The sequence below is a fragment of the Microtus ochrogaster genome, unplaced genomic scaffold (genome assembly GCF_000317375.1).
Source record: "Microtus ochrogaster isolate Prairie Vole_2 unplaced genomic scaffold, MicOch1.0 UNK172, whole genome shotgun sequence".
In the NCBI taxonomy this organism is placed as follows: Eukaryota; Metazoa; Chordata; class Mammalia; order Rodentia; family Cricetidae; genus Microtus; species Microtus ochrogaster.
In genome coordinates, this window is record NW_004949270.1 from 242,961 (window position 1) to 249,328 (window position 6,368).

Sequence of the window (6,368 nt, forward strand, 5' to 3'; positions counted from 1 at the left end):
CAGGCACTCATTCACATGCAAACATATACAGAAAAGAAATTATATTATCATTAATTCATATTTGAATGTTTATATTTTCTAGTCCCTTGATTAAATTAAACATAATATAACTGACCAAGATTTTGGAAACACATTCAACTGTGAGATAAACATAAAGTCTGAAATCTAAAATTATACTGCCTGTGTCTGCTACTTCTGAATCAACTTTTCATATACAACCACTTCCTGAGATTTCCCTTAGCTAAATTTTCTTTCCAGACTAAATATAAACTTCTCACCTGACTGATCCTCTGTGCAGAAATTTCTGGTCAGAGTACACTTCATAACATCCTGAGATTTTCAAAACTCAGCATCAAGGAGAAGGGGCCATTTCAACTGTGAGATAAAGTTTTGCGGGTATGACCACATCTCCCTTCTGAATTACAGTTTTCATTTCAGCTACAGAGGCAAATGACAGCTTTTGCTTTGGGAGTCAACTACTTTTCACAAACTTTATTTCATATATAATTATCAAAGCTGATCACAAAATTCTTCTGGGTGTTTCCAAAGAGAGGATCTTAAAATTTGCATGATCCCTAAAGGATAGTGGAAATAGAGGACCTGGAGAATATGAAAGTCTCATGTGTGGAAATATTGCAAAGAGATGTGTGTCTTATTCCCCTCCAGTTTTCTTTATATTCTTCTCCACAAAGTGAACTTGGTTATCAATTGTCAGATTCCAGTGCTGCCCAATGTGCCCACACTTGCCCAGATGTAGTTAGAATTCAAGGGATGTATACTTAAATGTCAGTATCAGGAAAACCATGATGCCATAATCTGCACCATTTATGATTACAATCTTTAGAAAATACTTACAAATTGAATAGGATTTTGATAAGGAAATATGCTAAGAAAAGTAACAAATATCTCTTTGGCAATCACAGGAACTCTAAATGCAGCCTAATTACCAGTAACTATAATTCACAAATAAAATCAACTGTGTTTTTTAAATAATACATAGCCAGGGCTACACTTTCAGAATAAAAGCATTTATTGTAACTAAAACAATACACCATTAATTTTAATGAAAAAAATTTGGAACATTAATATTTTGCAGCTAGTTAAGGAAAAGGTAAGGTAGAGATTTAACATTTGCCTTCTGTCTAAAGGAAATCATTTTTTGAGTGTTTAAAGACAACAGCAATAAAAGAACTGTACAGTTCAAACCACACAACTTCCCTTGTGATTAACCTATAAACCTTAATTTCCAAAACTCTCTGAGCTTAAATAATTTATTTCATTAAGTTACATGGAAAACTCTACAAACATAGAAAATTCTCCTTTGCAGGACAAAGACTGCAACATGAAAATGTTTTGATTTGAATGAGAAGTATTCCCCATTGCCTCAGGCATTTGAACACTTACTGCTCACTTGTTTGTGTTGTTTGGGGAGGATTGGATGGAGTAGCCTGCATAGACAAAGTGCTATACTGAGGGAGGAATTGATAATAACACCATTGTGCATTTTCAGTTGGCTATCTCTGTTTTCTGGAGCTTTAGAATATGTGAATACTTATGGATGGAACTCGAAAAATCTATCCTAAGTGAGGTAACCAAGACCCAGAAAGACAAACATAATATGTACTTACTCATAAGTGAATATTAGACTTAATATTAAGATTATTTTAGTTAAGTAGCTACTTAAAGTAAAGCAAAGTATATACTAATTTCTTAAAGTAGTTACTTAATGTAAGTAGAGTGAATTCTATATTCCCCAACTCTAGAAAAGCTAGGAAACAAGAAGGATCCTAAGGGAAACATATGGATACTCCTAGGAAGGCGAAATAGAGAAGATTTCCTAAGTAAATTGGGAGCATGGAGAGGAGAGGAAGGATTGAAAAGGACAAAGAAAGGAAATGGGGAATGGGGAGCAGTACATGAGGGATTGGGATGACTGATTTGTGGGAAGGACAGAAAGTGAGAACAAGGAAATATCTTGATAGAAGGAGCCATTATAGGGTTAGTGAGAAACCTGGCACTAGGCACTAGAAAAATTCCATCATGGATGATCCAAGGCAAAAGTATAAACAATAGTGGAGAGGGTGCCTGAACTGGCCTTCCCCTGTAATAAGATTGACTGCTACCTTAATTGTCATTATAGAACCTTAATTCAGTATATGATGGAAACAGATGCGGAGATCCACAGCTTAGCAGTGGACCAAGCACCTAGAATTCAGTTAAAGTGAGGGAGGAGAGATAATGGGAGCAAAGGGGTCAACACCATGATGGGGATATCTATAGAAAAAATTTGCCTGAGCTATTGGGAGCTCATTGACTCTGGACTGACAGTTGGGGGACCTTCATAGGACCAAATTAAACCCCATGAATGTGGGGACAGTTGAATGACTTGGGAAATTTGTGGGGTCACTCTTGGTGGGGCCAATATTTATTCTTAGTATATGAACTGGCTTTTTTGAGCCCATTCCCTATGGGAAAAATGCCTTTCTCAGCCTGGATACAGGGGGGAGAGCCTTGGTCCTGCCTTAATGTGATGCAATAAACTTTGTTGAGTCTCCATGGGAGGCCTCTCCCTCTGTGAGGTGAAGATGAGGGTTGAGGAGAAGGTAGGGAGAATGAGAGGAAGGTAGGGAGAGGGAACTGGGCTTGATTGTAAAATAACAACAGACTATTTTATTAAAAAATGAAAATGTTAGTAACTAGTTTCCTGCTCCTGAATTCTGTGCCTATTGGTTTCTGTCCTGCTACTCAATCATGATGAATGGTCCATCTGGATAAAAATACCCAAATTTATTCTACCTCCTGTAAGTTATTTTTAGATAGCATCTTATTAAACCAATAAAGAAGTAGTCAATAAGTTGATACTAGAGAGTAGGATGGTGCCATGAAGATTCTGACCATCTTTGTTTTGAGAGGAATGCTGAAGACTTTTGAACTTTGGGTTAGAGAAGCAACTGACTACTATGAATATAGCTTAATGGGCCTTTTGAATTGCAACCTGGAAAACTGTTGTGCTAAGTGCAAAGTAAACTATAAAGGCTGGCTAAAGAGATTCCAAAATGAATCAGAAGGCTTAACATCAATGGTGTTAGGTCATTTCTGTGACATTTGATAAAATTTATGGATATTTTCTGTCAAATTATGAGAATTTATATTGAGCAGAATAAAAGAGTGATTGGTTAACTTATTTGGTCCAGGACATTTAAATAAATATAGCATAACATTGACTACACAAAGTCTTAATTACTGATAACTCTTATGCTGATATATAGTGAAAAAGTGCAGGTTAGGCAGAAAGAAATATAAAGTGTATTATAGGTATAGGTCACTCATTTTTTCCAATCGCTTAGGCATATTGTTAGTTAGCTCTTATATCTTAATCCATTTCCATGATTTTATATTATACTACTGAGGCTCGTAATTTACTGGTACTGGCACACAAATATCTTTCTTCTCCTGCAGCTACATGGCGTCTCCCTGACTGTGCCTTCTTCCCTCTTCTATCTTCTTAGAATTCCTGCCTTACTGAATTCTTCCCTGCTGTAGGCCAAATTAGCTTTATTCATTAATTAGTGGTATTTACATCATACAGAGGGGAATCACACTCACTGTACAGTTTGGAAATACATAGGAATACAACGAATATTAATGCTCCATCCATAAGCATAGGCTAAAAGAGGTGCTGTAATTGTTAAGATTATGCGATTAAAATGGGTCTCCTGATCCTTAGATGAACTGTGAGAAGGGTGTTCATAGGGAAAGATCCCACCATGCTACAATTTCAGATGTAAAAGGGGAAAGCTTGGGGTCTTGATTGCTTGGAAGCATGTTAAATGTGGTTGATGGTGGTGAAGTTACATCTCAAGCTGGATGCCTGATTTGGTCTTGTATTACATGTAGTACTATCTTTGAAGGCATGACAAAAGCATTTAAGAGCAAGTGGGTCCCTGAGTCTCCCTATGGAATTTTAGAAATCCACTGAGGACTTGCAGTGTTTGTGGCAGTCCATTTTGCCAGAAAAGCCATTACCTATATCTGTGAAAGTGGAGGGTGTATTGTAGTATAGAACATAGGATGTTCAACATGTCAGATTGTTGAGATATTGAGAAAACAAACAGAGAGCAGATCTTACCATAGAAAAGATATCAAAGTCTAGCACATTGTTTTGAGGCAGGACCAAGGCCTTCCCTAGTATATCTAGGCTGAGAAAAATATCCCTACAGAGAAAAGAGGTTAAAAAAAAAAAACAGAACAAGCATTAGGGATAAATTCTCACTGCCAGTGGCTCTACATTCTGCTGCTGCCATACAACTCACCCACATTCAGAGCACCTAGTGTGGTCCTATGATAGTTCCTTCAGTGTCAGGCCATAGTTGGAAGGCCTCCATTTGCTCACATAAGCTGTCTCAATGGGTATCCTCATCATGGTCTTGATCCCTTTGCTTATACTCTCACTCTTCCCTATCTTCGGCTATACTTTGGGAATTCAGCCAAAGCTCCACTGTGGTTCTCTGATCTGCTTCTGTCAGTTGCTGGATGTAGGTTCTAGAACAACATTTGAGATAGTCAAGAATGTGACTATAGGGCAAGGCCAGTTCAGGCACCCTCTTCACTATTGCTTAGGGTCTTAGCTGGGGGGGGTCATTGTCGTACATTTCTGGGAATTTCTCTAGCTCCATGTTTCTTGCTAGCCCCATAATGTCTCCCTCAATCAAAATATCTCTGTCCTTGTTCTCTCTCCATCTCTTTCATTCCCCCATCTCGACCATTTTGTTCCCTCCAATTCTCTTCCCCCTCCCCTTCTCCCTCATGTTCCCCCTTTAACTTCCTTTCCCTCCTCACCCCAGGCTCATCATTTTCTCAGGAGATCTTGTCTATTTCTCCTTCCCAGGGGATCTATGTATGTTTGTCTTAAGGTTCTCTTTGTTACTTAGCTTCTCTGTGGTCATGGATCATAGGCTCCTTATCCTTTACTTTACAGCTAGTATTCACCAATGAGTGGGCAAATAAGATGCCTTTCTGGTGCTGGCTTTCCTCACGCAGAATGGTTTCTTCTAGTTCTATTTATTTACATGCAAATTTCAAGATATCATTGTGTTTTTTTTAACAGGTGAGTAGTACTCCATTGTGTAAATATACCACATTTTCTATATCCATGTTTTGGTGGAGGGACATCTAAGTTGTTTCCAGGTTCCGGTTGTTACAAAGAATGCTGCTATAAACATAGTTGAAAACTGTCCTTGTAGTATGGTTGAATATCCATTAGGTATGTGCCTAACACTGGTATTGGTGGGTCTTGCAGTAACTTGATTACCAGTTTTCTGAGAAACTGCCATACGGATTTCCAAAGTGGTTGTACAAGTTTTTATTCCTGCCAGCAATGGAGGAGTGTTTCCCTTACTTGGCATCCTTCCCAGAATAAACTATTGGCAATTTTGATCTTAGCCATTCTGACAGGTGTAAGATGGGAGTCATTTTTTATTTGAATTTCCCTGATGGCTAAGGATGATAAACATTTCCTTAAGTGTTTTTCAGTCATTTGAAATTCTTCTGATGAGAGTTCTCTGTTTAGATCTGAACATTGTTTTAAAAATTAGATTTGTTGATATTTTGATATATAATTTTTGAGTTCTTTATATATTTTGAGATCGATCCTTTGTCTGATGTGGGGTTGGTGAGGATCTTTTCTTATTCAGTAGGCTGTATTTTTGTCTTATTGACTGTGTTCTGTTGAATGATGCAGGCCAAGGAATCCCATGCTAACTACAAGATACCCTAATTATATTTTCTTTATTATAAAGGGCAAACTCACAAAACAGGAACAAGGAGTCCAACCTCAGTTGTGCAGCACTAGAACATCAGAGAGAGCGAACTCTGGGCAGGCCAGAGTTTTTCTCTGATTACCCAAAAGGTCATGCCCTAATCAGGTCCTATACCTTAAAGATCTTTGGCTGACAGATATTCCACATCATCTCCCCCTTTTGTCTAAATAAGAGAGTTCCAAACCCAATACAAAACTTTATACACTAGGACAATTTATCAAGTATAAAATTTGGAAGCCAGGCGGTGGTGGTGCACGCCTTTAATCCCAGTACTCGGGAGGCAGAGGCAGGCGGATCTCTGTGAGTTCAAGATCAGCCTGGTCTACAAGAACTAGTTTCAGGACAAGCTCCAAAACCACAGAGGAACCCTGTCTCGAAAAAAACCAAAAAAAAAATTGGATTACACTCAACATAAACAATATTAAGTAAGGAACACATGCTAAATGTTTTAATAGCATTCTATTCTAAAGAGTCTAATCCTTGATTCAGAAATGGCTTGTTTAAATCATAAGAGGAAGTTAACTATGGCTATCTAATCTTCAACTGCAT